Source organism: Oncorhynchus mykiss, chromosome 18 (genome assembly GCF_013265735.2).
Source record: "Oncorhynchus mykiss isolate Arlee chromosome 18, USDA_OmykA_1.1, whole genome shotgun sequence".
Classification (NCBI taxonomy): Eukaryota; Metazoa; Chordata; class Actinopteri; order Salmoniformes; family Salmonidae; genus Oncorhynchus; species Oncorhynchus mykiss.
Window position 1 is genome coordinate 44,346,675 of NC_048582.1, and position 18,002 is coordinate 44,364,676.

At 39.9% G+C, this 18,002-nt stretch overlaps 1 long non-coding RNA gene across 2 annotated transcripts; it reads right to left on the reverse strand.

Annotated features, from left to right (window-relative positions):
* Window positions 1-6,535: 6,535 nt before the first annotated feature.
* On the reverse strand, window positions 6,536-17,274 carry LOC118936320. 2 transcript variants are annotated; one of them, XR_005037493.1, is made up of 8 exons: window positions 16,974-17,274; window positions 13,550-13,710; window positions 13,290-13,363; window positions 12,756-12,895; window positions 10,963-12,653; window positions 10,704-10,844; window positions 9,925-10,006; window positions 6,536-7,702 (listed from the first exon to the last, which is right to left on the reverse strand). It is a non-coding gene; the product is annotated as an uncharacterized LOC118936320 (long non-coding RNA). The 2 variants fall into 2 exon arrangements; XR_005037492.1 differs by having other exon boundaries at window positions 6,538-7,702; window positions 9,925-10,009; window positions 16,974-17,269.
* Between the last annotated feature and the right edge of the window lie 728 nt (window positions 17,275-18,002).

Genomic DNA, 18,002 nt, shown 5'->3' on the forward strand with positions numbered 1-18,002 from the left:
AGGAAGAGGAGGAAATCCACTCTGACAAATATTTGGACGCTTTAGAAATGCATTTATTAATTTCTACATTTGTTTTTGACACATGTATTCTATTACAGACACCTTATTGCATACTTTTACATTATATTATGTGAGCTAAATGTAGAAATAAAAAACACATACATACAAATATTTTCCTTCAAATATAGCTTTTTTAGATTACGAATGCTACTGTTCCAACTACAATTTAAAAAAAAACTTAAATAGATGGAATTTTGTCCTTTAATTGAAATACAGTAGAATTCTACTCATTCCTATGGAGTAGTGCTCCTAACCGGTGAGTGCAAATTTTGGTCAACTGGTGGCTTCAGTCTGTCAATGGCCAAAATATAGCATCAGCAATCTAGGATTTATATACATCATTGCTGTAAACTCCCGATTCAAATATCTGACCAATTAAGGAACTCTTGATTTTCATATTTAATATTTCATAAATATTTCATATTTAAATTGAACAGTTGAACACGATGCAAAGCAAAACTGAGATGTTTGTACCAATGAAAAGTCAGAACATAACAGACAGAAAAGATATATCAGGTTGACGCTGATTGTGTTCATAACAGGGTCAAAGAAGACAAAGCCCAATATTCATGCTCAAACAATGTGTAATAAATACAAACATATGAAACCATTCATTCTGATCATTTGCATCCTTGATATATAACATACTAAATTCCTGACTAAATGTACAGTATCTGCAGAGGCTGTGACTTGGTTTTGCTTGTAGCTCATCTTTGTCCGATCTTGCTTGACTGGAAAAATAAACAAAGATGATCAGATAAATTAACATACATTTAATTAAGATGTTCATTAATATCTAACATATCAGATAGATTCTTATTTTCTTGATCAAGCATGTTAATATGTTTCATGTTTGTCTTGCTTTAGGTCCTGTCGGCTTGACAAGACCTATACATAAAGATCCTCACCCATAGTATGGAACTACTGTTGGTTTCAACCAAAAGTGAAATTGCTTGTTCATGCCAATATTACACATTCTGTTTGAACCCATTTACTGGTCATTTAGACTGAAAATTACAAGTGATTCAAACCACAAACACACACACACACACACACACACACAAAGTGGACAAGCCTGTTTCTTTGCCATTTGTCAAAAATAATGACACATTTTGATTGAGCCTCAAATGGGAACAGATCGCTCAATGAATTACCCACAATCTGAAGTGGGGAGAGGCAGCATTGTATAGGCCTCCTTCCATAGAATATTGAGCCATTACATTTGAGGCTATTATCAATATGATATAATTGCACTGGGCAGGGCCACTAGAATGCAGGTGTGAGTATATCTGCCACCTTTACTACCAAAGTAAATACAGTGGTATCAGTCACCATAAAAACAATGTGCCGGGTGCCATTCCCAGGAAGTATCCCTTATTTTTATAATTTTTTATTTAAGCTTTATTTAACCAGGTTAGCTAGTTGAGAACAAGTTCTCATTTACAACTGTGACCTTGCCAAAATAAAGCAAAGCTGTGCGACACAAACAACAACACAGAGTTACACATGTAATAAACAAGTGTACAGTCAATAACACAATAGAAAAAAATGATGTCTATATACAGTGTGTACAAATGGCGTGAGGAGGTAAGGCAATAAATAGGCCATAGTAGTGAAGTAATTACAATTTAGCAGATTAACACTGGAGTGATAGATGAGCAGATGAGGATGTGCAAGCAGTGATACTGGTGTGCAAAATAGCAGAAAAGTAAATAAAAACAATATGGGGATGAGGTAGGTAGATTGGGTGGGCTATTTACAGATGGACTATGTACAGCTGCAGCAATCGGTTAGCTGCTATATAAGCCTTCGTACGAGTGAATCAATGAAAGATTGTAGGGCATTGCTGTGAATGGGCAAGCTTGGTATTGATCCAATATAATCTGATATCAAATAGGAAAGACAAACTGTTTTAAAGGGACATAACTGTAAAAATCTTCTCTGCCCATAGCAGGCCTACTGGATGTCAAGAAAACTAAACTACAGATTGAATGTGTTCCATCATTCCATCACTCTGCACATTGACACTCGACACATTGGAACCATATCTTTTTCATTCTTAACCTCAAATATATCTTAGCCATGATTGTGCTGCAATGATTCAAATGACAAACTTGACCACCCATCGTTTGATAGCCTTTGTGTTGAATACTATAATAGTGTTTGCTATCATTGATCCATTTCTGTAAAATATCAAGATTCAGAAAATGAAGAATGTTAAAGATGATACAGTATAATAACGTATCCTCACCCAACCTTTACCAGGTGGAGGCGGGCATTAAACACGTCTTGTAAACCAGAAGATCGTAGCCATTTTCTGTGTTTTATTTTGTTTCAAAGTTTGATACGTCTGTTTCAAACACTAACCGAACCCCAAAAAACTTAACCTTAAGTTTCTTGCGACATTGACACATTGCAGTAGGTTAGTCTACTGCAATGCTCTACTTTCCAGCTACCCAGATAAAACACAAAATAAACTTCAGTTAGTTGTAAACACGGCTGGTAGAATCTTGACTAGAACCCCCAAAAATGTGATCATATTACTCCAGTGCTAGCCTCTATATTTGCTTCCTGTTAAGACTAGGGCTGATTTCAAGGTTTTACTGCTAACCTACAAAGCATTACATGGGCTTGCTCCTACCTATCTTTCCAATTTGGTCCTGCCGTACATACCTACACGTACGCTATGGTCACAAGACGCAGGCCTCCTTACTGTCCCTAGAATTTCCTAGCAAACAGCTGGAGGCAGGGTTTTCTCCTATAGAGCTCCATTTTTATGGAATGGTCTGCCTATCCATGTGAGAGATGCAGACTCGGTCTCGACCTTTAAGTCTTTATTGAAGACTATTCAGTAGTTCCTATGATTGAGTGTAGTCTGGCCCAGGAGTGTGAAGGTGAACGGAAAGGAACTGGAGCAACGAACCTCCCTCGATGTCTCTGCCTGGTCGGTTCCCCTCTCTCCACTGGGATTCTCTGCCTCAAACCCTATTACAGGGACTGGCTTACTGGTGCTCTTCCATACCTTCCCTAGGAGGGGTGCATCACTAGAGTGGGTTGAGTCACTGATGTGATCTTCCTGTCCGGGTTGGCGCCCCCCCTTGGATTCGTGCAGTGGCGGAGATCTTCGTGGGCTATATTCGGCCTTGTCTCAGGATAGTAAGTTGATGGTTGAAGATATCCCTCTAGTGGTGTGGGGGCTGTGCTTTGGAAAAGTGGGTGCGTTTATATCCTGCTTGTTTGGCCCTGTCCATGGGTATCGTCAGACAGGGCCACAGCATCTCCAGACCCCTCCTGTCTCAGCCTCAAGTATTTATGCTTCAATATTTTGTGTCGGGGGGCTAGGGTCAGTCTGTTAAATCTGGAGTATTTCTCCCGTCTTATCCGGTGTAAATTTAAGGATGCTCTCTCTATCTTTTTTCTCTCTCTCTGAGGACCTGAGCCCTAGGACCATGCCTCAGGACTACCTGGCCTGATGACTTCTTGCTGTCCCCAGTCCACCTGGTCGTGCTGCTGCTCCAGTTTCAACTGTTCTGCCTGCGGCAATGGAACCCTGACCTGTTCACTGGACGTGCTACCTTGTCCCAGACCTGCTGTTTTCAACTCTCTAGAGACAGCAGGAGCGGTAGAGATACTCTGAATGATCGGCTATAAAAAGCCTACTGACATTTACTCTTGAGGTGCTGACCTGTTGCACTCTCTACATCCACTGTCATTTTTATTATTTGACCGTGCTGGTCATCTATGAAAATTTGAACATCTTGACCATGTTCTGTTATAATCTCCACCCGACACAGCCAGAAGAGGACTGACCACCCCTCATAGCCTGGTTCCTCTCTAGGCTTCTTCCTAGGTTTCCTAGCCACCCTGCTTATACAACTGCATTGCTTGTTGTTTGGGGTTTTAGGCTGGGTTTCTGTACAGTACTTTGTAACATCAGCTGATGTAAGAAGGGCTTTATAAATACATTTGATTGATTTATTTTGACAAGCTTATATAGTTTAAACGAGGCAAGTCAACTATAAATGGAATGGTATTACTGTGTAGTCAATGGATTACACGGTTCTGAGTGAGGGTGTTTTGCAGGAAAAGTACAAGGTTTTCTCAAAGACATCTCATTACAATCACACTGGTAGCACACTGGTATTCCTCAAGAGAACATAAGAGTATTTGTGTAAGCCTGAAATACTATTTTATTCTGTAGACGGTTGACTTTCTCAATTGTGTATTGACCCTGTACTTTCGAACTCATAACGCACAAACACAATGTGGATTTGCTGTTCATGGCTGTACATTTTTTCACAGGCATCTGTATATTTATCCTTCTTATTCCGGATATTTACATACATTGGTGGTAGCAACTTGGTTTGAACCTGGTTTTGAAGAGACAAACTGAACAAGTTCCACAGACATGACTAACAGAAATGGAATAATGTGTCCCTGAACAAAGGGGGGGGGGGGGGGGGTCAAAAGTAACAGTCAATATCTGGTGTGGCCACCAGCTGCATTAGGTACTGCAGTGCATCTCCTCCTCATGGATTGCACCAGATTTGCCAGTTCTTGCTGTGAGATGTTACCCCACTCTTCCACCAAGGCACCTGCAAGTTCCAGGACATTTCTGGGGGGAATGGCCCTAGCCCTCCCCCTCCGATCCAACAGGTCCCAGACGTGCTCAATGGGATTGAGATCCTGGCTCTTTGCTGGCCATGGCAGAACACTGACATTCCTGTCTTGCAGGAAATCATGCACAGAACGAGCAATATGGCTGGTGGCAATTTCATGCTGGAGGGTCATGTCAGGATGAGCATGCAGGAAGGGTACCACATGAGGGAGGATGATGTCTTCCCTGTAACGCACAGCGTTGAGATTGCCTGCAATGACAACAAGCTCAGTCCAATGATGCTGTGACACACCGCCCCAGACCATGACGGACCCTCCACCTCCAAATGTATCCCGCTCCAGAGTACAGGCCTCGGTATAACTCTCATTCCTTCGACGATAAACGCAAATCCGACCATCACCCCTGGTGGGACAAAATCGCGAAAAAGAGCATTTTTTGCCAGTTCTGTCTGGTCCAGTGACGGTGGGTTTGTGCCCATAGGTGATGTTGTTGCCGGTGATGTATGGTGAGGACCTGCCTTACAACAGGCCTACAAGCACTCAGTCCAGACTCTCTCAGCCTATTGTAGATAGTCTGAGCACTGATGGAGAAATTGTGCGTTCCTGGTGTAACTCGAGCAGTTGTTGTTGCCGTCCTGTACCTGTCCCGCAGGTGATGTTCGGATGTACCAATCCTGTGCAGGTGTTGTTGCAAGTGGTCTTCCCCTGCGAGGATGATCAGCTCCCTGTAGTGCTGTCTTAGGCGCCTCAGTACGGACAATGCAATTTATTGCCCTGGCAACATCTGCAGTCCTCATGCCTCCTTGCAGCATTCCTAAGGCACGTTCACACAGATGAGCAGGGACCCTGGGCATCTTTATTTTGCCGTTTTTCAGAGTCCGTAGAAAGGCCTCATTAGTGTCCTAAGTTTTCATAACTGTGACTTTAATTGCCTACCATCTGTAAGCTGTTAGTGTTTTAACGATCGTTCGACAGCTGCATGGTCATTAATTGTTCATGGTTCATTGAACAAGAATGGGAAACAACGTTAAAACCCTTTACAATGAAGATCTGGAGTTATTTGGATATTTACGAATTATCTTTGAAAGACAGGGTCCTGAAATAGGGCCATTTCTTTTTTTGCTGAGTTTGTGGTCTTCATATATTTATTGGAGTTTCCTTTTTTTAATGCAACATAAAACAAAACATGCCACAATATTTAGTAAGCCGTTTAAATGATTTATTAATAATTATTTTATTAATCAGATATGAGGTTAAGACCCTGATGCAGACCATGTCGAATACACAATAGTTTAATGTTCCAACAAGGGCAGGCAATAGACAGGTCAAGGCAGGCAGGGGTCAGAAAACTAGAGGTGGGTCAATGGTACCGGACGATAGGAAGGGGTCAGGATAAGGCAGAGGTCGGTAATCCAGAGGGGGCAAAGGTACAGGTCGGGCAGGCAGGCTCAGGGTCAGGGATAGGCAGAGTGGTCAGGCAGGCGGGCTCGGAGTCAGGACAGGCAAGGGTCAAAACTGTGAGGGCGAGAAAAGAGACTGGAAAAAGCAGGAGCTGAGACAAAACGCTGATTGACTTGAACAAACAAGAATATAACAACATTTACAGCTGACAGGGGCAGCTCTAGCAGGGAAGAAATTTGACCAACTGACTTGCCACGTTGAAAGTCACTGAGCTCTTCAGTAAGGGCATTCTACTACCAATGTTTGCATATGGAGATTGCATGGGTGTGAGCTCGATTTTATACACCAGTCAGTAATGGGTGTGGCTGGAATAGCCAAATTCACACATACTTTTGTATATTTCTTCATTAAACTACTTTTAATGTCTAGAAATACCAACTTCGATGTTGGGAGTGAACTGTCAGTTTAATGAGGATACTTCCATGAAGAAGAGGTTCTTGATTCTCAACATTTATTTACAAGTCTTCCATTAAATTGTACATAACATGATACAAACTCAGTACTCAGAAATGTACTCCTATTTACACGTGTAATTCTCAAGTCCCAAATCCTAACTTGAGATCTGTGCGTGTAACTGGAGTTTTTGAAAATCTTCCATTGACATCAATGGGCACTCAAGTCAAGTTAAGATTCAGACCTACATCTATTTCCATTTCTCAAGATGTCACATTATTACTGCACATGTTGTAAGCCAATGATTTATATATACACACACTAGAATACTGTTTTGGCGGCTCTATTGAAGCCACCATGCCTCCATCTTGGCACTCCCTCAATGTAAAAAAATATATTTTGGATGCTACAGAAATTAATTTATTATTTTCTAAATTTGTTTTTGCCACAACTATTCTATTTCAGACACCTTATTGCATACTTTTACATTGTATTATGTGAGCTAAACTTACAAATAAAATATACATTTTTTTGAGATCACCAATGTTACTGTCCCAACAAACAAATATTTAAATACATGTCATTTTGTCCCTGAAACATTTAATTGAAATACTGTAGAATTCCATGTATTCTTATGAAGGACTGCTCCAACTGGGGAATGCCAAAATGGCCGACTAGTGGCTTCAATGCCTGTCAATGGCAAACACATAACAACTGCAATCCAGGGCTCATATACATCATTGCTGTAAACTCCCGATTCAAATATCTGACCAATTAAGGAACTCTGATTTTCATATTTGATTTAACATTCATCTTTAGCATTATACAATTGAGCAGTTGAACATGATGCAACGCAAAACATCTGAGATATGTGCCAATGAAAAATCTGAATATAACAGACTGAAAAAATATATCAGCTTGACGCTGGTTGTGTTCATAACAGGGTCAAATATGACGACATCAGATACAATACAAAAATACTAGCAAGGTTGCCCAAAACTTATGCGCAAGATTTGTGGAATAAATACAAACCTATGAAATCATTCCGATAATTTTCATCCAATATAACATACTCAATTCCTGACAAACTATACAGTATCTACAGAGGTTGTGACATGGTTTTGCTTGTAGCTCATCTTTGTCAGATCTTGTTCTGCAGACAAGAGTTTGCCTGGAAAAATAAATAAAGATTATCAGTTAAATAAACATCAATTTACCAAAGATGTTCATTAATATCTATCATATAGATTCTTATTTTCTTGATCAAGCATGTTACTATGTTTCATGTGGGTTTGTCTGGGTTTAGGTCCTGTGGGATTGACCAGCCCTAAACATAAAGATCCCAAAAGTGAAATTGCTTCTTCAAGTGATTCAAAACACAAACACACACACACACACCACAAGCCTGTTTTTGCCATTCGTCAAAAATACTGACAAATTTTGATTGAGCCTCAAATGGGAACAGATTGCTCAATGAATTACCCACAATCTGAAGTGGGGAGAGGCAGCATTGTATAGGCCTCTTCCCATACAATATTGAGCCACAACATTTGAGGCTATTATGCAGGTGTGAGTATATCTGCCATCTTTACTACCAAAGTAAATACAGTCGTATCAATCACCATAAAAACAATGTGCCGGGTATCATTCCCAGGCAGTATCCCATATAAGCCTTAAGAATGACATATAGTGGTATTAAGAATCAGGGCATTTGGATGACACTTGACACAGTGAAGCCATATCTATTTCATTCTTAACCTCAAATATATCTTAGCCATGATTGTGTTGCAAATGATTTTCATAAATTCCTGCAATGTGATTACCTGACTGTTTCCTTTAACTCATTCCACTGTGTTGTGTTTTGAAAAGTTTGATGTATGTTTGTGCTCTGCTTGTATGTAATCTGCTGCAAACGAATTAAACCTCTGTACAGGACCAGGACATTTTAAATGATCAAAAAGTCAGTTGAAAGTTCTCTGTGATATATATATATGTATATATACATACACACATATACTGCAAAAAAAAATAAAGGGAACACTAAAATAACACATCCTAGATATGAATGAATGAAATATTCTTATTAAATACTTTTTTCTTTACGTAGTTGAATGTGCTGACAACAAAATCACACAAAAATTATCAATGGAAATCAAATTTATCAACCCATGGAGGTCTGGATTTGGAGTCACACTCAAAATGAAAGTGGAAAACCACACTACAGGCTGATCCAACTTTGATGTAATGTCCTTAAAACAAGTCAAAATTAGGCTCAGTAGTGTGTGTGGCCTCCACGTGCCTGTATGACCTCCCTACAACACCTGGGCATGCTCCTGATGAGGTGGCGGATGGTCTCCTGAGGGATCTCCTCCCAGACCTGGACTAAAGCATCCGCCAACTCCTGGACAGTCTGTGGTGCAACGTGGCGTTGGTGGATGGAGCGAGACATGATGTCCCAGATGTGCTCAATTGGATTCAGGTCTGGGGAACGGGCGAGCCAGTCCATAGCATCAATGCCTTCCTCTTGCAGGAACTGCTGACACAATCCAACCACATGAGGTCTAGCATTGTCTTGCATTAGGAGGAACCCAGGGCCAACCGCACCAGCATATGGTCTCACAAGGGGTCTGAGGATCTCATCTCGGTACCTAATGGCAGTCAGGCTACCTCTGGCGAGCACATGGAGGGCTGTGCAGCTCCCCAAAGAAATGCCACCCCACACCATGACTGACCCACCACCAAACCGGTCATGCTGGAGGATGTTGCAGGCAGCAGAACGTTCTCCACGGCGTCTCCAGACTGTCACGTCTGTCACATGTCCTCAGTGTGAACCTGCTTTCATCTGTGAAGAGCACAGGGCTCCAGTGGCGAATTTGCCAATCTTGGTGTTCTCTGGCAAATGCCAAACGTCCTGCACGGTGTTGGGCTGTAAGCACAACCCCCACCTGTGGACGTTGGGCCCTCATACCACTCTCATGGAGCCTATTGTCTATACCATTTGCACAACAGCATGTGAAATTTATTGTCAATCAGTGTTGCTTCCTAAAGCCTCTTAGAGCCATGTGAGACGCCATGTGAGACAGTTTGATTTCACAGAAGTGTAATTGACTTGGAGTTACATTGTGTTGTTTAAGTGTTCCCTTTATTTTTTTGAGTAGTGTATATAATTCTTGCATTTTGACATAAATAATTGTAAAAGTAATTGCAGACCAGTATTATGTGGTTGAATTGATATGTATTACTAACAATAGCAATATGTTATTTCTATGTCACAGGTCAATGATATTTTAAGCCTTATTTTAGAGTGACATAACATTCACAACCAATCCAGAACGGTCTTACATTGTGGGTGTGTTAAAACCACCAATCAGGAGTTGTGTTGGGTTTAGGTACCTGTTGGTATGTCACCTCCACATCTTCCTGCTCAGGGGTTCACTATGTACATTCCTGTTTTTTTCTTCTTTCGTGGGTCATCCTGCTGAGAGATGTAACTCAGTATCAGACAGATGCATTCATTTCAGAGATTACCATTTAAACACCCCTTCCTATAATGTCTACTGTCAGATCATACCAGCCCCACTAAACGTATGCAAAAATGGTACAGCCAAATGTAATTGCTAATCCAATATACTTAACAGTCCCAGTACTAAAATATTTGGCTTAAAGTGTTTCCCTCTGTCTTCTCAGTTTGCAGCTGTTGCATTGATGTGGTTCTGTACCCAGCCACATTGTGTTCCCCACTATATGGTTCATTCCATCTGTGGTTAATGCAGATAAGCACCAGCTTTTGACAAAAAGTTGCATTTGATTTCTTACATCCGGAATACTAAAGTACTTTGATAACAAATTTTACTCAGAGCTAGGAAGGCCAAAGCTAAAAGGAAGGCCTCCATCTCGGAGGCCTTCCTCAGAGGAAGCTGAATGATCAAAATCTAAATCAATATTGTTCATATTCTTATGTTATTGCTCAAGATACGTATTTTCAAAAGTACTGAGGGGGCCAGGTACATTGAATAAAGTTGTATTGTATTACACTAAATATTGTATTAGTAATATTAGCAGCTATAATATTCAACATTTCCAGAGCCAATGGCAGAAAAAGGCTGTGTTGAGGTATACCACTATGAGTATCTGGTCAGATGATCAGACTTCATGTTTAGAGGTATTCTTACAATAGTCTCAAAGGTCTTGCCATTGGGTTGCTCCTGTACAGGGGCTTGGGGGACATATGTGGGGAAAGAGTCCATGTTGGGGGTGCTCTTTTTTTCATGAGCGTACGGACCATCTGACCTTTTACAGCACCAGCGCACCACCTGTTGAGAAAGTAACGTATAAGAAAGATATCAGACAGTGAGGAAAACTGTTGCCATTCAAGTGTCACAAAATATATATTTTTTAGAGTGTACACAAACTACCATGCAGGTTACTCACCATCATGATGAAGATGATAATGAGGAGCAGCAGGATGACAGCGGCTAACACCAACAGCGCAATGGCCCATCCCGGTACCCAGTCACTGAACCCACCACCATTATCCCTGGATGCTGTGTTGGCAGTTGTGCTAGATTTAGTTGTGGTGCTTGACTGAGGCCCGATGGAAGGCTTCAGGGGATGGTTGGTTAAACCACCAGATGGGGAGATGTTTGGTCTCTTACTGTTTTTTTCTGGGTCCACCGTCCCAGGTGAAGGACTGGCACCATGACTTGTGGTGGGTGGATGAATTGTCTTGTTGTTTCCTCCTGAACCACCAGTTGTCATTGAAGATGACATATTTGTAGGACCGGATGTAGGGAGTACACCACTGTTTCTCTTTCCGCTGCCTTTAGTGGAAGAGAAGGTTACTACGGTAATTGGATCATGTGTGGTTTTGCCAAAAGAGGGATCTTTCGTAATTGTAGATGGAGCCAATGGGATGGAAGTTGTGAGAAATGTTGTTGTTGTAGTTGAAGCCAATGGGGTTGTTGGAATTTGGGTAGTTGTAGCTGGAGCCAGTGGGGTGGAATTTGTTGGAATTTTCATAGTTGTATTTGTAGCCAATGGGGAGGAAGTTGCTGGAATTTTCATAGTTGTATTTTTAGACAATAGGGTGGTTGTTGGAATTGTCGCAGTTATATTTGGAGCCAATGAGGTGAATTTTGTAGGAATTTTTGTAGAAGTAGTTAGAGCCAATGGAGTGGAATTTGTAGGAATATTCGGAGAAGTAGTTAGAACCAATGGAGTGGAATTTGTAGGAATGTTTATAGTTGTAGTTAGAGCCAATGGAGTGGAATTTGTAGAAATATTCGGAGAAGTAGTTAGAACCAATGGAGTGGAATTTGTAGGAATGTTTATAGTTGTAGTTAGAGCCAATGGAGTGGAATTTGTAGAAATATTCGGAGAAGTAGTTAGAACCAATGGAGTGGAATTTGTAGGAATGTTTATAGTTGTAGTTAGAGCCAATGGAGTGGAATTTGTAGAAATATTCGGAGAAGTAGTTAGAACCAATGGAGTTGAATTTGTAGGAATGTTAATAGTTTTATTTAGAGCCAATGTGGTGGAATTTGTTGGAATTTTCATAGTTGTATTTGTCGCAGTTATATTTGGAGCCAATGAGGTGAATTTTGTAGGAATTTTTGTAGAAGTAGTTAGAGCCAATGGAGTGGAATTTGTAGGAATGTTAATAGTTCTATTTAGAGCCAATGTGGTGGAAGTTGTTGGAATTGTCATAGTTGTATTTGTAACCAACAGGGTGGTTGTGGTTGGAATTGTCGCAGTTATATTTGGAGCCAATGAGGTGAATTTTGTAGGAATTTTTGTAGAAGTAGTTAGAGCCAATGGAGTGGAATTTGTAGGAATATTCGTAGAAGTAGTTAGAACCAATGGAGTGGAATTTGTAGGAATGTTCATAGTTGTATTTGTAACCAACAGGGTGGTTGTGGTTGGAATTGTCGCAGTTGTATTTGGAGCCAATGAGGTAGAAGTTGTAAGAATTTTCATAGTTGTATTTGGAGCCAATGTTGTGGTTGTTGGTGGGTTAGTAGTGGTTGCAGTCATGTGAGTTATTGTTGTAGTAGGTGTGGTGGGGGTGGTTATGGTTGAGGTGGGGGTGGTTATGGTTGAGGTTGGAGCCACAACATTTTCTGCTGAAAAGAGAAAGGGGGAAATCACTCAGGTAAAAAAAAATCTGAGTAATGATGTAATATTACATTATGGAAAAATGCAATTAGTATATTTGTATGTCTTACATTGAATATAATTTGTATCTATCTGGAGAGAGGCAGAAGGATTGGCTTCGATATGATCCAGGAAATCAAACTTGACCACAAATCCATTGATAGACATTGTGTTGAAAACTATGTCAGCGTTTGCGATCACTGATCCATTTCTGTAAAAGATAAGATTCAGAAAATTAAGAATGTTAGATACAGTATAATAAAATATTCCCACCCAACCTTGACCGGGTGGAGGTGGGCATTAAACACGTCTTGTAAACCAGAAGATCACAGCCATTTTCATGTTTTTATTTTGTTTCAAAGTTTGATATGGCTGTTTAAAACACTACCACAACCCATCAAAACTTAACCTAAAGGTTATTTCGACATTGAAGCTATAATTTTGACAAGCTTACATAGTTTAGATGAGGCAAGTCATTCCAATTCATAATTTCATGTTTCGGTCTGTCAAGGACAGATTTAAATGGAGTGAGTTTATACTTTAGTTACACATCCTCTCAAAAGCTGATCTGAAGGATTCAGGTGACTTAGTCAAGCTTACAGTACCTGAAAGTCATTGTTGCAACGCCCTCATAAGTGGATGCTGTTCCGGATGTAGGAGAATTGTAGGCATCAGCAAGCTGAAAAACACTAAATTATGTCACAATTTTCATCATTGTCATGAGACCACTTATAGAGATAATTCCTGCTGTGATAATATTGTAAGTAAGTCAGCCTTTTCTGAGCCAGAACGGCACATAGGCCCGTGCTGTGGTATAGTTTATATTGTGGTGTTGTTTAATTCAAGGCATGGTTCTCAATCTTACCAATTGGCTGACCTCGCCATACAATTTCTTGTAGTCCTCAGAATTTGGATTCAATAGGGAGTCATTGAAGACCCGGTTGGTTATCTTTATGCCCATCTGGAAAACCTTTTTTGTTGTTGGGGTGGTGCTCATACCTGCTGGAGTGACTGACCACAGGGAACCTGTGGCAAGCAAAAATATTCACCTTACTCAAGTGGATCATTTAAGGCTATGAGTGTAACATGGACTTCTATAACTTTCATCTTGTGATTTTTTTAGGTAGCCTAAAGTACTAACAGATGTAGGATCTTCATTTGAGCCAGTTTTCTACAGCAGGAAAATCTGCAGCAACAGAACATGTGAATTATGTGGATTATAACAAATGTACAATTTCTATAAGAGTTGATACATTTTTCATTATGGCAAATCAGGTCTGACATAAAGGGAAATGACTAACTTTAGAAGCCTTTTTAAACCTGGAAAATTCACGACAAATGTGCATTTCCTGCCGTGCAGGAAAATTGTCAGCAGCAAAAGAGTGATCAAATTAATATACTATCTCTGTAGCACACACAGAGCTGTTGGCTGTATAGTTTGAGATTCCAATGGATTCAACATCGGGTATAAATGAGTGTTATGATTAGAAAAGATTCCTCTCAAGACCTTTACAAGCCAGAATGATAAATACAACTATATTTTAACTTACTTTACCTGTTGTCCGTGTAAAATAAATTCAAATCTAATTTTATTTAACATTCTGGCTTGTAGAGGTTGTGAGTGGAACCTTTATACTCCTTATTCAAATGCTCATTTATGCCCAATGTAGAATTCAATTCAATATCAAGTCTTCAGGCTAGGTTTGAGAGTGTATATAAAAGTAATACAGTGAGCAAATCTGGTGGCCCATTAGGAAACATAACAATCATAATGGAGTATCAGCTACTCATAAAGGTGTGGTATTAATTTGGATTACTCTTTAGCTTTACTCTATCCACATCAGACATCAATTGAAGTACAATACCCCTCTCAAAAGTGTTAACACTTTGCTAATTAGTTGTTGCAGGACACTCATGGAGTTCTGACTGTAGAGAATACTCTTGAGCGATTCCATAACTGTCATTATTATGCAAGCCATTTAGGGTTGGAAACCCAGTATACAAGGACCATTGTCCTTTCAGCTCAAATTAGTCAAACCAAAGTAGATCGAGTTGAATTATGGATATATTTCAAAATAATAGTATTATCATGTCACAGAAACTAGGGCATCTTTTCCCACTCAAAATCCATCAAGTACACCTGAATCACCAGTTGGGCCAAATTATAGCCTGTCTACTTTGTTATTTAATAGACATTTCATAGTCATCACAATATATACTTGTGCTTTGAGTTGGCGCTAGGGACACAATAATTTGATCTGCTGGTCTTTCTGAATGTCGGTAAGGGCCATTGAATACACAGTCTTCAAAAATAGACAGTGAAGGAAGGTGGTTTACTGAATCAAGCAGATATATTATTAATAACATTATAGGCCTACTATACAAAATGTGTACAGATAGATACTTTTATATATCATACGCTAATATATAAAATAATATACAGTTGAAGTCAGAAGTTTTCATACACTTAGGTTGGAGTCCACTCCACAAATTTCTTGTTAACAAACTATAGTTTTGGCAAGTTGATAAGGACATCTACTTTGTGCCTGACACAAGTAATTTTTCCAGCAATTGTTTACACAGATTATTTCACTGTATCACCATTTCTTCTGATAGGCTAATTGACATCATTTGAGTCAATTGGCGGTGTACCTGTGGATGTATTTCAAGGCCTACCTTCAAACTCAGTGCCTCAATAGTACGCAAGTATGAACACTATGAGACCACGCAGCCTTCATACTGCTCAGGAAGGAGACACGTTGTCTCCTAGAGATGAACGTACTTTGGCGCGTAAAGTGCAAATCAATGCCGGAACATCAGCAAATATCCTTGTTCTTTGCTGATGCTGGATGCTGGAGGAAACAGGTACAAAAGTATCTATATGTCAGGCGGTGGGTGTAGCTGGTGCATGAAGTCAGGCGCAGGAGAGCAGAGATGAGTGAACAACGCACTTTACCTAAGAAATAGCACAAGTAACAATACCAATGTGCAAACAAAATAACTTTTGCCACAAAGCACGGGTGAAAACAGCACCTGGAAAAAAACAGCCGGAAACGTACCGACCTGAACAATAAACAATCACACACAAAGACATTGGGGGAACAGAGGGTTAAATACATGACCAGTAATTGGGAAATGAAAACTAGGTGTGGGAAACAAAGACAAAACCAATGGAAAATGAAAAGTGGATCGGCGATGGCTAGAAGACCGGCGACGTCGACCGCCGAGCGTCGCCCTAATAAGGAGAGGAGCCGACTTCGGCGGAAGTTGTGACAACATCCCCAGTAAAATGAGTCCTAGATCAACATAACCTGAAAGGCCTCTCAGCAAGGAAGAAGCCACTGCTCCAAAACCGCCATAAAAAAACAGACTATGGTTTGTGTGTTAATAACATTTAGACTACATTACCCAGCAGGCTATGCGGGTTGGGCATTTGGTTGAAGAATGCCTTGCATGGCTAAACAAGGAGTTGGCTATCACAAAGCCCCGACCTCAATCCCGTAGCAAATGTGTGGGCAGAACTGAAAAAGCGTGTGCGAGCAAGGAGGCCTACAAACCTGACTCAGTTACACCAGCTCTGTCAGGAGGAATGGGCCAAAAGTCACCCAACTTATTGTGGGAAGCTTGTGGAAGGCTACCCAAAACGTTTGACCCAAGTTAAACAATTTAAAGGCAATGCTAACAAATACTAATTGAGTGTATGTAAACTTCTGACCCACTGGGAATGTGATGAAAGAAATAAAAGCTGAGATAAATCATTCTCTCTACTACTATTCTGACGTTTCACATTCTTAAGATAAAGTGGTGATCCTAACTGACCTAAGACAGGGAATTTGTACTAGGCTTGTGAATTTTTGAGGGGTGAAAAACTGAGTTTAAATGTATTTGGCTAAGGTGTATGTAAACTTCCGACTTCAGCTGTATAATAGTGGTACAGTATATTGAAATTGATAGACAAACATATTAAATAACAATAATTGAAGGGAATGATTACTTCAAAATCAGTCTGTAAGACACTTAAACATCTCACAAAATTTGATTTTCCTGTCATTTAAGTACTACCCAAGTACCCATATAGTGTGCATTAGGTTTTTGAAAGAGATTGCATTGTAAAATCAATATAATGTCTCAATACTAAGGTATACAATATTATATATATATGTATTATTAATAATATGTACATTACCAAATAGTTACAATTCCTCCAACTTCAAGCCTCAGAAATATTTCTCCTTTTTCCATAAAGCAACAATAATGTTGTACCTACCTAACTGGATGCATTTTCTTACCTGAGATGGCAAATATTAAGATGCATTGTGTAATCCTCAAATGGTTAGCTGAAGGTAGTACCATCTTGATGGGTAAAATCTGGCTATTTAAACAAATTAAACCAAATGTATGATACAAACGATTTAACTTCTCAAGTATGGAGTTTAATGGTGAGATGTAGTTTGTCATCTGCAGGGTGAGGTACCAGTCTTTTATCTGGGGCCACCTACGTCAGGTGTGACTCGACAGGAGCCGCGTGAGTCTGAGGCTGGGCCGTGCTAAAAGAAATTGTGTGATGTGAATCACAGCTCAACTCTGATTGCTTCGGTGATTCATGAGCTGAACCCATGTGGATTGGAAAAAACTGAATATCTTTATTTGGGCGAGGGTTCGTGTCCTGACACTTGTGTAAAACATTGTCTGGGCTGCGTTAATTTAATAATACAATGGGAAATGGCTTAATAGTTGTATTAGCTCCTGGATAACACTATTAAATACAAATTTAGACTGATGAGAGTGGAAGGCATGCAATTGAGACTTGAGTGCTAACCAAATGGAAGTTTTTCCATTTACTCTGACTTTGTGTTTTCTCAGACTAAATCAGCATTTTCATTAGCTCGATCAAAAAGCTATTTTATAATGAATTTAAACGTATTGATAACTCAATTTCAAATTTCATCATTGATGAGGACCTGTTTATACACGAACAAAACATCACCTTGACTTTAGCTTTTTGACTAACCTATTCCTACAATCGTCCTTCAAAAAGGAGGGTGAGTCAAAGGAGGACACAAAGAAAATTGTTTGACGTATGTAGCTTGGCTTTCTAATCCATATATAAATAGGTTGTATTTGTTGTTGCACAGCCTTGCAATAGGGAACACCTTTGCTTACTATTATTAAGTCCTTGTATGCAACCAAAAGACTTGTCATGTTGGAACTGTTGTGGAATGGCAAACACTTTGGGATGCGACTTATCAACCACAAATAAAACTATGAATAAGACCAGGGTTGGGCAGTAACTGATTACATGGAATCTGATTTTTTCT